Source organism: Condylostylus longicornis, unplaced genomic scaffold (genome assembly GCF_029603195.1).
Source record: "Condylostylus longicornis isolate FDR11 unplaced genomic scaffold, ASM2960319v2 ptg000005l, whole genome shotgun sequence".
Classification (NCBI taxonomy): Eukaryota; Metazoa; Arthropoda; class Insecta; order Diptera; family Dolichopodidae; genus Condylostylus; species Condylostylus longicornis.
The window spans coordinates 1,500,439-1,518,245 of record NW_026577974.1 but is presented as its reverse complement, the minus strand read 5'-3'; the positions used below and the strand labels follow the sequence as shown (position 1 = coordinate 1,518,245).

Below are 17,807 nucleotides of genomic sequence, written 5' to 3'. Positions count from 1 at the left end.
GTGAAATTAAATGGTAACAATAAAATAAAAGAAAGATTTAAAGAGAAGAACTCTAAGACAGCGAAATGAAATTTTTACTTTTAAACACAATATTCATAAAATTTTTTAAAAGAATGCTTTCTAGTAAGGAATTTGAACGCGAAATTATCTGAACTCATTAATCGTACAAAAATAATAGCATAAAAGCAAACGTTTGATAAAAAATTGTCTCAAACGAAGTTATTTTAAAAATGATTTTATTATTATTTTAGTTAAACTTTTTTTAGTTGAAAAATTTTGAATATAATATTTTTGCATTATAAAAGTATAATGATTTCTATTATGCTATACAAATTCCTTTACAATATTATTATAAATTTTGTATAACAATTAGGTACAAAATTTCATTTTTATATTTTTTTTTATTATAATTAATGATCTGAGTTTTCATTAATGGGAATTTAATTAATTAAATTCAAATAAAATTTAAAATGGAATGTAATATTTTAGATTCTTTTCATTTTTCAACATTTTGTACATATTTAAGTATTAATTATATATTAATTAACTATTTTCTTTTATGTTCGGAATTATGAGAGTGACGATTAAGTTTAAAAAATTTCAAACTAAAAAATTCCTCAAAAAACTACTAGTACATACTGCTAAATTTGCAGCGCTTGAATATATATAGAGCTCCTGTTTGAATCTCTCCTTTTAAAACCATAAATATAAAAAAATTTATTTAAAATTTTCTAAAATGTCTATATTACCTACCTACTTTGAATATTCAAACAATTCAAACCAATTCATTATTTAAAATTTAAAATAAATTTTTACAATCAGAAAATTTTTATCAAGGACATCATGTTGTGTATATCATGCATCCTCTTAAAGTACTTACTTACTAAATTCATTTAATCCTTTTAAAATTTTTTAAAAAAAAAGAAAAAATTTTCCCATGGCAATTTAAATTTTCTTTTAAATGAAAAAAAAAACCACTTACACCTTCTCGACAGGATACCTCATCTTCCTCACTTTTTTTGTGTTCTGTGAGATTTTAATTTTTCTTTAATTATCATAACTTGAGTAGTAACAAGAACTTGAAATATTGTTTTTTTTTTATTTTGAGTAATGTTTTAAATTTTTTTTTGTTAAATTTTAATTGAAAAAAGGCGAAACTGCATTATCTAAAATTTCAATTGATCTAAATATTTTATATTTAATGTTTTCATCTTTTATGCGGTTGTCTTTCCAAATTATTTAGTGTAAGATGCTCGATATAATAAAATATTTTAATGGCACATTTTCGGTTTTCTCACAAGAATGAACAGAAAGCGGCCTTGTTATTTATTATTTTCCTAAAAAGAAAAAATAAATTATAACAGTAAAATGGAATTGAATTGTATAACCGCTGAAATAAAAAAGGATAATAATTAAAACGTGAAAATTTATTTTAAGGTTTTTTTTTCGTAAATCATTGAATTGGAAAAGTTTTCAAATTGTTTGTTGATTTATCCAATTTTTTCTTTTTATGTTTTTTTAATAATTGTGTATAGCTATTCTATTTCCAATTGTCATCATTATCCTTTTATCATTATCCTTTCATAAAAACATTAAAATAATTTACAATCTCAATTTTGTTATTTTGTTTTTTTTGCTATCTTTTTACCTCTTCTAACCATAAACAGTTAACGGATTCTTTTCATCATATTTTCACGTTTCTATTGTTAAAATAAAAAAGGTAGACTTGAGTCCCATATATGAAATTATTCAACCTTTTTTTTATTTACTTTTTACTTTAATTCTCATATTCTTTCTCTTATTATTGTTTTATATTAAGCACATGAAACTTAAAATCTAAAATAAAATGAAATGAAAAGAAGGTGAGTACATCCGTTTTCACCCTATTGAAAATAATGAAATTATTATTTTATATATTTAAAAGTACATTGTATTTTTACTTTTTCGTATTTAACAATATAAAATATAATAATAAACCACGCAGAAAGTACCACGTAACTTAAAAGAAAACAATAAAAGAAAACAGCAAAAAAAAAAAAGACAAATAGAAAACTTAACAATTTCGCAGTTTTGTTGTTAAGTGAATCTTAACAATTCTTGTAGAATAAAAAACGGATGAGATGATAAAGGTGCCTGACTATGTCATTCGATTCTTTTCTGTTTTTTAGTTCCATTTTTCTTTTCTACTTACAAAACGAAAAAAATGTAAGTATAGAAAACATAAGTTTCTAAAGAAAATTTATACTGCTAGGGCAATACCATATAAGTATGCCACAAACACAAAATGAAAGAAAAAAAAGGATATATGAGTACCATATTATAACCACCATAATATGGTAATGTCATATATGAAAAAAAAATGTAAAGAATAAAATGTGAATGAAAAGATGATGAAGATTTTATTTTTACTTTTGTTATCCTTACATAAGATTAATATAGAAAAAAAAGAAATGTGTATTATTCACTCATAAGGACATAATGAAGTAGTCCTTTAAGTGTCATTACACATGATGTTTCTTTTGACTGCATAATATCCTATATTTGCATATGTTAATAAATATGTGAAATGTGTGTAATTGAAATATGCAAAAATCTAAGTATTTTTTGAATTTTTTAATTGAAATACTGAGAAACAAAATATTGTTGCCACTTTTTGTGTAGACTTTTATAGATGAATTCCTGTATGTACAATTGTATTTCAGGTAAAGCTCATGTTTTCAATAATCAGCTGTAAATTATATTTTTTTTTTTCAAATTGCAACGCAGGCAATCCTCATAATCTGTATTTCACAAATGCAATTTCTTCCAAACTTTCCTCATTCTTAAGAACTCAAGTCAGACGCATAACCTAAAACCAAAATCAAAGACAACTTATTAATATTTTTTTATTATTTTAATATAATTTTTATTAGTTTGGCACTTTACTTTTTGATAATAAAAGCATCTACTAAAATGTAGATCTAGTGTCAGTTTTAATTATTCCGTAATATAATTTTAATTTCAAATTGGCGTCGGATCATTGACATTTTGAAAGCATCCAAATTTTTAAATATGCTTTGAACGGTCTATTACTAGAAAGAAAATTTTTTATTCATACAAATTAAGTTGAAAAATCATCTAAATTATTGACTATAATTTTCTATAGCATGCACACTGTTATAAAATTACTATCACGTATTATTACTGTAATAGTATATAACATAAATCTTTCTAAATATCCCTACTTTCATTATAATACGAGAATTGTGTAAATTATTCGAAATTTATTATTCAAATTATGAAAAATATGTGAACATTAACCCAATATTACTTTCCCTCAAAAATGTCAAAAAATGAAAAAAAAAAAAACAGAAAACGTACTAAATAAAGTATTATAAGAACTTGAAAAACGACCTCAAGTTGTTTAATTCCGGCCTGTTTTGATATCCTGATGGGATATAAGTGGTTGGATAAGTAATGCTAATGTTTTTTTCGTGTAATTTATAATAAAAGAGGCTATAAGGATATGATACATGTAATTTTGAAGAGTTCATTTACAAAAAAACAGTAAAAAAATTCTACACTCTTCAAAGATTTTTGTTTTTAGAATCATAGTAAAACCAATAAGGATTTATTAAGTAAATCCTTAACAACAATTTATTGTTTTATATATGTATTCCAAGTACATAATTATTTTATATACGCACATTTTGTATATGATTTGAATTAAATTCACTAAAACCTACTTAACATTATACAATGTACGGATAATAACCATGAATTGATTTTTTTGAGAATTCATATAATACGGTATTAGAGATTGCATATATATTCATGTATGTAAGAGACGATCATATTACTAATTTAATTGTGTATCGAAAACATGTTTTTAACTCGTTTTATTATGCACTTATGTTAAACAAAAATTGTCAATTGCTTTTCAAAAATTTTTATAAAATTTAGGGGTAAATTACTGGTTAATATTAGAACAAGGTGGCTCAGGAGAAGCAATATTAAAACAGTTTGAATAATTTCCTTAATATTAGACCCATTTTTAGTTATACAGGTTAAAGTTATTAAAGTAATGTTTGTATTTATTTTAAATTTTTTTTTGATTTTTTCTTAATGGATTTACCAGATTCTCTATTGTTAGATATAAATTTTACTGTGATAAAACTTTATTCAATAGAATTAATTGAATTTATTCTTTTTTTTTTTTGCTTTCTATTACAACTATGAATGTTCAAAATATATAATGATGGCAAAACCAATTAAATTGTCTTAGTAATTATGATCTGTGAGCAAGGGCTCAAATATAGACCTATATAATTTTTAAATGAAAATATTTCACAAATTCGTATATCCGAAAATTTAAAGGCTTCCGCTGAAATTTTGTCCGCTATTGCAGGAACACCCTATTATGAAGTTACCTAAAAATCATGTTTTTTTTACATTTTGTTACAAAATCACATACTGTGCTGCGAATTTTAATTTACATTCTGGGATGCAATACTTGAAATTTTTTGGATAACTGCGATGAAAAGTAATGAAAATTGATATCATAGAGAGTTGGAAGCAAACTTTGAATAGGCAGTAAGAAATGATTTAATTTTTTTTTTCAAATTTTATTTTTAATCCCTTCAAATCTTTTAATAATTTTAATTAAAAATTTTGCGCACATATTTCATTATTTTAAAAACTTAATACCAAAAGAACTGTGTTTAAGTTTTTATGAAATTTTACCAAAATTGATTAAATTCAATTTTGAAAAATTCGCTTATTCGTCAGAGGCTTGTAGATTATAGATTTGTACAACGGGCTTACAAGCCAGAGGCTTTCAATTAGAAGAAATTTATTTGTAATGTACAAAATTATTGTTATTACTTGCTAATATTTTGGTAAATAAAATATTTTATAGTGCAATATGATTTAAGAATAAGAAACTTACATTGCAGCTTCTTCATGGTTTAACGCTACATTTTTAGAATGTTTCAAATGTAGAGCAATTAATACTTGGTTGCTCTGATATCAGCTTACATCTATGGTTACTAATTCTTTGTTTATGGCCAATGTTTTCTTTACAAGACTAGGAAAATATTACCTTGCCTTTGAGTTTTTTTCTTATTTAATAATTTAAATAAAAAAATATATATTTCAAAATCTAATGCTTAAAATTTTATTTTAATAAAAATGTAACAAAAATATTTTTAAACTGTTTTAAGAATGAGTAAAGAATTTTTTTATAAACCCACACACACACTAGTACAATATAACAAATTTTCATTCAATTCTTGAGCTCTCTAACTTTTAACTAAATCTTTTCCATATCAACAATTATGTCCTTTACAGATGAATAAATATTTAATGTTATAAACATACAAAATATGTTCCATGTTTTTATAATGCTTGAAATATGTGCGTGTGTTTGTATTTGTGTGTGTACTTTATGTGATGATGCATTAAAAACTTTAAATATCTTTTATTTTTACTTGTTTTTTCATTTAATTCATTTAGTGCGCACTCAACCATATTAAGTCCTATCAAAATTCAAAATAAAATAATTTATTTTATTTTTAAAATTCTGAAGAAAATCGTATTATAATGTATCCTTACGCATTACATATACATACGTACGTATTATATATTATTAATGTTGATAAATAGTAATAAGTATGTACATGCTTATATTTACTTATTGATTTTAACCTCTATCGGTATGCATGGGGGCTAAACCTGACATAAGCCTTCAACTGTAATGAGCCGTTTAATTGACTCAATTAGAATTCTAAATTGATTTTGCAAAAACAAAATATCCACCGAATGATATTAACGCTTTTAAAGAAAATCCTCCTGTTTACGAAATACTTTAAAAAATTATAGATAAAATAAAAATTGCCTATTGTGCTCGAACAAATGACATAGAAACTTCAACTTCGCATTGAGGGTTAAGGTGTTCCAATATTTATTTTCCCATATATGCATAGTTAACTATGGTTCCATTTATACAATTCTTCTTGTTTTCACAGTTTCAAAAGAATTACAGTTTCAGGTTATATTTTTTTAAGAGTAGAAGTACCATCATCAACGTTTCATTTTATAGAACTCATAAAAAATTTATTCTAATAAAATTACAAGTAACAAAACAAGAAAAACAAAAATATTCAATTCACCAGGTATGAAGTGCTATTATAAAATAAGGATAACGAAAATAAATACATAAATAAATAGTTGAACTATACAGGGAATTCTATTACAAATTAGAAAAACATGCATTTAACAAGAATTAAAAGAAATATGCACATAAATGTGCACGTATTGTGTATGAAATATATACTTGTATGCCAATATAAGGAATTAAAATATGAAATATGTAGTGAATTTAGTATGTTACAGAATGTACCAATTTGATTTCTTGGAAAATTTTAAACCACTGGTTATAAATTTAGAAATTAAATCGTAATAGAAAAATAGTTTCCGTAAAACAAAACTAATTAAAAAATAGATTGAATTTAGTTTATTTTTAGCCAACTTTACCCAACAGTGTGAGCCTATACTTGAATGTTCAACGAAAAATACACGTATGTAATTACCTATTACATCTACTTGGCCTTAACATTAAAACACATTTTATATTATCGAATTGAAACATTTAGCTCATCTGCTTCATATTAAATTCATCTTATTTATTATAATACATAAAAATCTAAAATAAATTTAACAGGATATTCAATAAAACAGGAAGTTATACATACTATAAAAAATAATATAAAAGTTTTAAGGACTTTTAAAGAAAATTTTATTATTCACAATCCACTTATGAACATGAATAATATCCAATATGTTTCGAAAAAGATCTTATACCTACATAACATTTCGCTATGATAAAATTGAATTCCAATTTTGTTAACAATTGATTGATACATATATCGTATAATATTTAAATTATTATGGTTATGTGGGCATGTACATGTGATTCAAGTTTGCATATAATTTTAATGAATTTGGTATTGTCATGAAAACCCCCTTCATATTATTGTTATTTTATACTAAAATATAACTATCTGACTTTGAAAACACGTTTAATTTAAACTTATATTCTGACTAAACGACATGAACTAGATTGAATTTTGGAACAAATTATGTCAAAGTAATTTTTCCGAACATACTTTTCAAAGTAATTAATTATCTCTAACTTTGGAACTTTTGAACTTATAAGCTTATCCAGTTAATGTTCTCATACTACTCTTCATGTCATTGAAGCTTTGTAAAATGCTTTATTAAAAAAAATTTCTTATAAGATTTTTTCCTATTGGCAATTCCTATATAATTTGGACCCTTAAGCACTAAATTTTATTGTTAAAACACATGCAGTTAAGTAGTCAGAATATTGAGTTAAACAATTTTTAAAAACAGGAATCCAACTTCAATAGCAAAATACAATACAAATGGTTTTCAATTACGTTTGTCTATTTAAAGGGAAACGATACAATCTAGTATAGCTTTTTTTGTTCAATTTTAAATTTTGTAAGGATACTATTTGTGATTTATTTACATATTTCTGAGAAAACGCTTGATAGTTAACTAAGAATAACATTTGAATAGGATAATGTAGGTACCTACCTACATACTTGCATTTTTAGGCGCCATTACATACATACATATATCCATGCATATTACATAAACAATCATACTCACCTATTCCGGTGAGATTGTACGGCTTGTTTGTAATAGCCACTTATTAACTTCATCCACTTCGCTTATATTTCTTTTTATGCCAGCATGGTTTTCTTTTGTTTCCTTTCATTTCAACAACTTCAGTCGTTTTAAAACTAGTTCAGCCCTTCTTACATTTATGAAGTACATATATGTACATATGTATGTACATTACATTCCTATTTGAATTTTCTTTGATATACATATAGACCTTCAATAGCATTATTGACAACTTCAATTAAAATTCATTGTTAAAAATTTAACTTTTCCTTAAATAGGTTAAATTAAATAATATGATTTAAATAATCGCTTCCTGACTCAGCATAATTCAAAATTTATTACTTATTACTCAATTAATTACAAAATGGAGATAAGATATGTTTAATACCAAATAAGGTACTACCGACATTCGACATTGACACTAAAAATATCGATATCTGTATCAAAATAATATCGCAATATTATTGTCAGCAATAACAACTAGATAAAGGTAGTAAAAAATATCGAAATATATTAAGGACACACAGTGAACTTCGAAAGGAATTTACAATAACCCTACCAGATAAAAGAATTTTCACATAATTCGAAAATTTTATTATGTAAATTCAAACAAAAATCTAGATTTCCGGATAGCTACCGGTTTATATATTTTTTAATAAAAACATGAAGCCAGCATAAAGTACACTCCCATATAACGCAGTCTACTTTTACCTCAAATTGACAAAAAATTACATTTTATTGGAAAAGTATTTACAATGCAGTGTTTTTTTTAAGTTTCTATCGTTAGTCATAAAACCTATTTAAATTTTATAACTAAAAAGGGTCAGCTTACTTAGTTAGAGTGCATTCCAATTTCAGTTCCAAACGTTCACACAGAATTTTCATATCATTTTTTGTCTTTTCTACAGGAAACCGGTTATTTCTTTAAATCAAACAATTTTTCTAAAACTTACATACATATGTAATTAAGAACATTTTGCGGACCATTTAAAGAGTTATTTCTTATTTACAATTTCAGTAATTTAACTTGTTTTTCTTGAAATTTGCTCGATCTCTAACACCTTTTCAGTAGACAAATGATTTTTAAATAATGTTACATTATCTATTAAATTTTGGTATGTATGACGAATACTTTTAACATACTCGAATACTAAATTATAAAGTATATAATTCAAAATTATGTACAGTTGGGTTGGGTTTCAGAAGGGCACAAGTTTTTGAGAATTCTATTAAATATAAAAATTAATTTTTTAATACCACATTTTGAATTTGACAACTGGCATCCTTTTCAATGCAAGTTTTGTGTGTTTTGAAATTACTATAAAAACCCTCTTTATTTATTTAATAATACTTCATACTTATGTGTATATATCTTATATGACATATGATTGAAATTCAAATAAAATTATTCACTCACAGTTCTCAAATTATATATTTTATCTTTTAATTTTCATTTAATTTTGTAATCAGATAATATCAAAATTTTGAGGTTCACTTTAAGAGAAAAAATTTACTTACGCATATGTACTTATTCTTGAATTTTTTGACATAACATATCACACATATAAATTTGATTAACTGGTTTGGCAAGTTATCCACCTTTTATGATTTTCATATTTTACTCATGATTTTGATTTTGATTAAATCGGTTGAATCATATATTAAAATTTATGTAATAGAAAAACTTGGATTGCATGCCTAAATTAAAGTAGCAGGAAAATAGCTTTTCAAATAACTTATAAAGTTTGGAATTTGAAATCATTATAAGCATTTTGAAAATTTAAAAACATTTAAATTTTGTTTATTTGTGTAATTGTTCGTGCAGTATGTATTTATTAACCATAGCCAAACGCATAATGAATAATGACTTGCAAACCCTCCCTTAATTTTTTGTTCTCAAATACAGGAAAATTTGTGATGCTATCCACGCATAATTTGAATGTAATTTATTTACGTTTTATAGATTTATATCAAATTTAAAATGATCGCTGGGGCTCTAAATTAATGTAGAAGTGTATACATGTTCATAAAATAGATTATATCATCTTAGAAAGGTATTAATTCATTAAATTCTTGAAAAGGAATAAAAATAAAAATCAGAAGAAAAGAGATTGAGTAACTTAAGAAACAATTTTTATGAATTAAATACTCGGAATAGGTCTCTTGAGAGAATACGTATTGCTATCCTGGAAATACTCTTATTTGTTCATCTATACTCTACAGTACATTCTTGATTTAACGATCACACATAAAGAAAAATTTTATATTAGAACCCTGACACCATATCAGATAATGTTCTAACAAAAATTGACATATACAGCGTATTTTTTAATTCGCAATATATTATATCTTGTTTTACATATAAACTCTTTTTATAACTTGTTTAAATTTTGACAGATAACGATAAATAGTACGATTGTATTTACTTTGGTTCACATAGCATATAAATTAAATTGAATATTGTATTCGATACACGGTATTAACTAATTTGGCTAAGCCTTAATGTTTAAAAATTGTGTCCTTTATTTTGAAAGTATTAATAAAATGACATATTGTAGATTTAATATGAAATATGAAGAAATTACGAGACAAAGTATATCTTCATATGTAAAACCTAAATTTTAATAAAAAAAATGTAAATAATCGATGCATCGAAAAAAAATGTGCTTGAAAAATATTGGTTTTTCTTTTTCAATTTTCACTTAGAAGTTCTTTGAATATTTCCCATCTTTGTTTTATTGCGTGATAATTTAATTTAATTGACCGCCATTTTTTGTGCGTAGTTTGCAGAAGAATTTTTGTGAAAAATGAATATTTCATTAAAATTCTATTTAATAATGGAAAATAATGTATAATAAAGTTACCTGGAGACAATTATGTGAATAACGAAATGATTGAAGTGATTTCATGCCAAAAAATATGCGAAATTTCAGTAGTGTCTAATGTTTAAAATATGGGAATGGACAATTAGGAATTCTTATATGCATATACATAAATTAATACAAATTTTTTCGGAAATATTCATAATTAAAAGGTATGTATTTCATAGAACCTTTTTTAAGGTATTTAATTTTAATTTATTGGTGAGATAATTTCAAAAGATTGTACATACAAATGTATTTTGCTATTGAAAATATACGAAGAAGAAGGAATTTGCGAAGACAATTCACTGTTTAATCACTATGTACGATACGATGTTTTATTTCTTATATAGAATTAGTTTTAATTTTCAAAAAAGTCAAGAACAGCTGATAAAAAAGAGAAGTTTAATTCTTTTGTGTATACAATTATACATATTAATGTAGGTACATTAAAAATTGGATTGCAACAAAATAATTTAATACTGAAGAAAGATAAATGAGATGAATAGAAATTGTGTACTTAATCTTAAGCTGTCACATCAAGGAGTCAATGTTATTACTGTTCTTTCTGGTTTTAGTTGCCTTTATTCCTTTCTATTTTCCAAATAAAAACTATACTTTCTAGTTAACGTTAAATTATTATCTTGAAATGAATTTTTTTTTAATGTCTAATGTAATAATGGTATCATCAGGGGGATGGATTGAATAGAATAGAGTGGAATGTGTATAAAAAAATAAATTAAAGTAAAAAAAAGTGCACATACACATGCATACCAATAAAAGCGTTTACAGAAATAATATTGACTTAAAAGATAGATGAGATATTATGGATCAAAGGACGGAAGATTTACTAACTCTGCTATCTGTAATTTATTCTTTAAGTTTTTTGTTTTTCCTGATTGTTGGTGATAATTCTTTAAGATTAAAAAAAAAGTAAAAAAAAACTTTGAAATTCATTTAATTTTCTTGTGTTTATTCTTATATAGCTTTGAAATATAAGAATAAAGAAAGTTTTTTTGAATGAAAAACATTTGTATAGGTATAATTAGTTTCTGTTTAATTTAATAAATGCTTTGCGATTATAATTACAGACAATATATAAATTAAAGAGAGTGGAAAGGTTAATATATGTTTTAAGTTACGAATAAAGGGAAAAAAGTCTTCGATTGAAAAACTAATTTCAAGGATCTTAAAAAATTTTCCTCGAATAGTGTTTACTAAAATGCTTGTTCAAAAGCTAAAGATTTATAATTTTTTACTTTTGTTTCGAAATTTCTACTATTTATATAAAAATTCTTGAATTGTTTTTAAAATAGGCAATTAAAATGTAATTGATAACAAAAATTATAAACAAAATTTATGTTAAGAAGTTCTTTGAATCGTAACATAATTTTCAAATTTGAAAATGTAGAATTCTCCCATTTTGAAACCATTCGTTTGGTATTCTGGTCGTTCCTACCAATGCCTGCAAATATCAACATTCTACTTCTCCAATGTACGGAAAAACGGAAAACCATGGAAAATTTATTACAAAAAATTAAACCATGGTGGCTTCTCATTTAGCCGAATGTGTATTAAAAATAGCCGAATGTGTATTTTGGTGTGTTTAAGAGCTACGCATATGGAATAATTTGCAAATTCATAATAATTTTAACAGAAGATGTTGAAAAAAAGAAAAAGTAAATTGAAGTAACAACTGAAAACCGGATCTTTCTTGACTTATTACTTTTATATGCATTTGTATGTGTACATCTGTCTGTAGGGACATTTATTAAAACGACTTAATTAAGAATTCATATCACGCATGATTAACATTTTATTGAACATGGAATTGATCCAATTTAAGACATACTAAAATTGGGTTTTAATAACTACTATAAGTTTTGTCGTATTGCAATTTCCATTATAGTAAAGGTAATTAATGCTAGTTGATTTTATAATTAAATAGTGGAATAAATTGTAATGATACGTAGATATTAATAAGAACCATAAGTTCACAAGTTATGTCTATGATTTGATTTTTTAGAATTAGTTAAGAAATTGGTAAATTACTACTTTAGTACATCGTAGTTGTTATACATACATGGATTCTTAAGAATTAGTGCTGTATTAATTGGTCTAAAATGTAAAAACTCTTTATAGGAATAATATGACATATGAAGAACATAATATAACGAAATTATAATTGTAATTTTTGACAAGTTGGGGTATTCTTAACCACTTTGAAAATAGTATGTTTAAATGGTGTATTGACTTCTTCTGATGGTGTTGTACCACCAGGTCAGGTCATCTTAGAATAGTGTATGTTTTTTAGAAAAAGTTTGTATTTGAATTATGTCAAAATAATAACTGTAGTATCAATCTATTGACCTTATTTTGTGTTTCAATCTTTCGTTGAAAAGCAGCTTCCTCCACGCCCTGTTCACATTGTTGTAAGTTTCTATAAAACTTTTTATTACCGATTTTTGATTTCGATTTTATGGGATTCAAAAAATTTTTTTATATTTAAGAAAGCACCGAAGAATAAAATTTATATGCTATGTCAAATATGCACGCATACAAACATCTTGCTTTGTGATAAATATTTTTTTTAAATCAGCTCGATAACTCACGTTGAGTCCTTTGCAACTTAAACATAATTTACTTTAAATGATTTCATACTAATTTATTTATTATCTTGTTGTTTTTATTTAATCATTTTCTACATACATTTGAAAGATTAAAGTTCTTGTTTTATTTATTTATTTAAAAAATTATACCTACATTCTAAATTTATTATTTATCCTTGCTTAAACACTCATATATACCTATAGATGTATAAATACGTACATCATATGTATCCTATTTATTTTATACACCTAATAGTAAAATAAAAAAGAACCCCATCAGAGTGAACCAGAAGTGATTCAATAAATTATGTACCAAATTAATGATCATATGGGTTTTCTAAATAAAACCATAAAATATCCTGTTGTTCGTGGGCACACGTTTTCTCAGTTTCAGTTGAATTTTATTTTTTTTTTTTTTTGTATTTTTCATGCTTTAATTTTTTTCATGCCGTTTGCATTCAATTTACTGTAGCAATAAACGATCTGAATATCCTGGTAAAAAAAAAATTACGTTTCCCTAAAAATATATAAAAAAAAGTAAAAACAACAAGATTTGATTTTGATCCTTTTTTATTATAGAATTGAATATAAGTTATTGTTATTTTATATTTGATATCTGTTGTCTTTATACATAGTTTTTATTTAATAATAGACGTAATAAATTAACAATAGGAAGAAGAATGAACACTCTGTATGAACCTATATTTTGTATAAATCCCTTAACAACCCTAAGTTTTTGTACTTGGCACAAAGCAATTCATTATCATTCTGCATATATATGAGTACAAAATGGTTGCGTATATGTGTGTCAATATATATGTATACGTATATATGGACTTGTAAGCTATTCACACTTTTAATATTTTTTTTCCTTTTTTTTTTGAGCTGATTTATTGAGCTATTGCGTGCTCTTTTGACTTGGTGTATATTAATTTTACGTTTGTCCTTGCGTTATAGGTATTTTATTTTATTTCATTCTTTTTTGCATTGACACATGATGACATTAAGGATAAAAATGTACGATCTTTTTACTAAATATTCACCACAGTATTCTTTCTACAAGCAAAATATCCAACTTTACACTAAAACGTTAAATTGAATATTTGCTTACATACAAACACATAAATTTGCTTATATAGGCATATAAATTAAAATTGTTTATTTTCTACATTATAACAAAAAATGATGTACAGTATAGTGTGTATGTATATTACGTTATGTACGAGGGTTTTGAAAACGATTTTTAATAAAAATATTTGTTTTAAACTGTTTTTGAGAGGTAACTCGGGCAAATTGCAGAGCTTATTTCTTAAGAATTGGCTAAAATAAATTAAACGTAGTCATTTTCGTGAGTTTTTATATCAGGAGCCTTATTATGTAATTCTAATTTCAAGAAGGTAGTAGCTTCAACTTGATTGGTGCTACCTTTGCATTTCTCCGAATACAAAAATCGTTTCACAAAATTCGAATTACATAGTAGGACTCCAGGTTTTATAATTAGTAATCTGTTATGGGAATGTGAAGATGTCTTTATATGGGATAATAAATGTAATGACGTTCCTATTTTCAATTCAATAAAGATTTTAATTCAATCAGTTAAAATTCTTCTAAAAGCCGAATTATTAAAACTGGTGTGACAATTTATTAAAAAACATATGGAAAAGTGTTGAATTAATTGATTGACGGACGTCACAATACTGTCAAAAAACATCAAATTCTTTTCAAAATGCTAAAAATTTAGTTGTAGATTTTTTTTTTTTTTTGCAAAGGATACGGTTACAAAATTTTCAACAATGATGTTTATTGTCTAATTATTTTAAACAAAGCTGTATAAACAATTTAAAAAAATATTTTTTATGTGATTATAACCCTCGTACTTTGGATTTGAATGGCAAACGAATTATTGCAAAATAAAATTATTATTCTTGCTAAAAGAAAAAACACATCTATAAAATTCCCTTATATTTTCGAATTTTTTTATTTTATTTATTTCTTACATTAATACTGACTTCAAATAACAGTAAATGTAACTTTTCATTTTATAAAGCATTGTCAACATTTGCATTAATGTATAGCACGTCAATTTTTAATGTTCTCAACTATTCATTGTTGCTCAAAATTTATTTGTTAAAAGATATTTTACAATTTTTTTTATGAGCTGTTTTTAATAGGGAATTAGGTGAACGAATGTTGCGTGTTTAATGTGATTTCATTTCAATATTTCTATTATCATTATGCTGCTGTTGTTGATGTTACTGCTTTTATAAGAATATATTTTCGTTACAAGCGGTTATTTGCATAGTTTTTGCAATTATCTCTTTTTTCATTCTATCATTATTTGCGTAGACGAATACGGATAATATTTTTATGTTCCATATTCTGAACATTAGGCTTAACATTTAACTACCCCTTAGAGAGTATAATAAAAATATTTTATTACCATAGTTAGTGAAAATAGATAGATAACAGAAATGAAAAATTACACAAATTACAAAAACTAGGGGAATAAATATAGAAAAAATAATACTAAATAAGTAAATAATCAAAAATGTTTGTAATGAATTAACTTTTATAGTGTTTGTTGAGAAGTTGATTAATATATTACGATTATTCGTTTTGTAAATAACAAGAAATTTCATTTTCCAAAATTAAAAGCTTTAAATATTTTGTTGCAAAAATAAATAAATTTTTTCCAATAAAATAGTTTAAGGTATTAGTGAATATTCAGTATAACTTGAAACTCATGATTGTAACACGTTGTACCCAATAAGTACAATGTGTGTAACTAAGCCATTTAGAGCCAGAGCAAATTTTGTTTTGCTTCTATAAATAAAGGAAATATTTTGTATTTGCGTTTTTATATTTGAATTGCGAGATAGCGACACATGGCGACATTTAAGAATTTAATTTGAAGCTGTCGCAACACTCTGATATTGCTATCAATTATAAGCTTTTTGTAAGTAAATCACCCTGAAGAATTTTAATAAATTTTTTTTTGTAGTTTAGTGCTCTTGGTTAGAGTGTCCTAAAAGTGCATGGAGTATGCGACATTAAACCGAATCAAAACTTTATCAACATTCTAACATTACAAAATTATACAATTTGACAATTAAACAATCTTATAACTAACTAGTGTTTGTTTTTACTAAATCTTATATGTTATAATATAGTAACAATAACGCATAACACATGCATGCATCCATTTATTTTAATAAAACATTGGAAATATCATATAGCATTGCGAATTAAATTTTATTCATATTTTATTGGCTTTCATTGAATCTGTATCACTCAATTAAATTTGAAAACTGCGAAAGCTAAAACGAAACCTAAGAAAAATCATTGAAATGTTCTCCTTATCTGTCAATCAGATGTGAATTGAACCGTTTTACTGTAATTGATTCTACAAATAAGATCTAAAATCTCAAATAACATGATTCCATAAAATAATATTTTTTAATTTTTTTCTTTTTATAAAACTCTCATGATGATGACGAAAACAGAGATCTAAATGAAATTTGTATTAGAGGTATTTATTTTGTTTTACAAAACAAAATAATTACATTAGATACAGGGCAGATGCACATTTCTCTACTATGCAAAATTCATATAATAATATAATTCATATAATACATAATATTATACCATACATTCATTCGAAAAATGGAAGTTAATTTGCGATTCGCAAATGGTTTGGTAATATGTAATAAAATCGCATGACAAGAAATTTAAACTCGCAGCATTTTCTAAAATTTTTTGTTTTTGACATTTCTGACAGTTTTTTTTCAAAGTAAACATTTGTATTATTTTATAATAGTCATACATTGAAATGTATGTAGAATGTTAAGCGATTATTGTTGATTTTTTAAACAAATATGGATAGCAAAAAACTTTTATGCAAGTTAAGATTTAAATATTTGTCTTGCTCAGCAAACAGTTTTACTTCTTATAACCGAAATTTGTAAGCCTATAGATAAAAAGTTCAGTCCCATAAAAATAAAACTGCAAAGGAGCAAAGTCAAAACCGGAATGGTTTTGTATTTTATTTTGACCTGTAATTATAATTATTAAATACAAAAATTAAGTAATTGCAGTAAATTTGAAATGCAAGGTTTTTTAAATTTAATAAATCAAAATAAATGTCACACTTACATTATTTAGTTTTACTTTTTCAAAAACTTTGACTCGCAATGAGATTCGTAAACAAAATGGCAAGTGAATGAAAAGTTTGCGAAAGTAGCATTCTGTAATTCCTTTTTTGATACTTTCGCATACGCAAATTTGTAATATTCCATTTACATAGGGTCAAAATTTAAAATGCGAGAATCGTTTAGCGGAAGTTGCACTACATAGTAGCCCGCTAGATCAACTATATAAAAAATAATAATGGTTGGAATAGACGTGTTCAGTATAAATAATAACATGTTGAATAGACCAAACCGGTATATTATGAACAGAAACTTACAGCCCGAGCGTTTTATGATGAATATGACAATCCGATACCTGCTTTTATCTTTCTTTTTGTCAAAGTTCGTAAGTGACGTATATGATAGTTCTCATATAACATCATGAGGGCCCTCCTTTAACATCTGTGCCTTCTGAATTATATATTTTGAATTAACTAGCATAATAATTAATAATGCAT

General features: G+C 24.8%; 1 long non-coding RNA gene across 1 annotated transcript in view; it reads right to left on the bottom strand.

Moving 5' to 3' along the window:
- Nucleotides 1-7,977, bottom strand: part of LOC129615904 (uncharacterized) — a 36,871-nt gene extending 28,894 nt beyond the window's left edge. Inside the window, exons 1-2 of the long non-coding RNA XR_008697491.1 lie at nt 7,675-7,977; nt 983-1,337 (exon numbers count right to left, since the gene is read on the bottom strand). This is a non-coding gene — a long non-coding RNA (uncharacterized LOC129615904). The remainder of the gene's footprint in view (nt 1-982; nt 1,338-7,674) is intronic.
- Nucleotides 7,978-17,807: the final 9,830 nt, after the last annotated feature.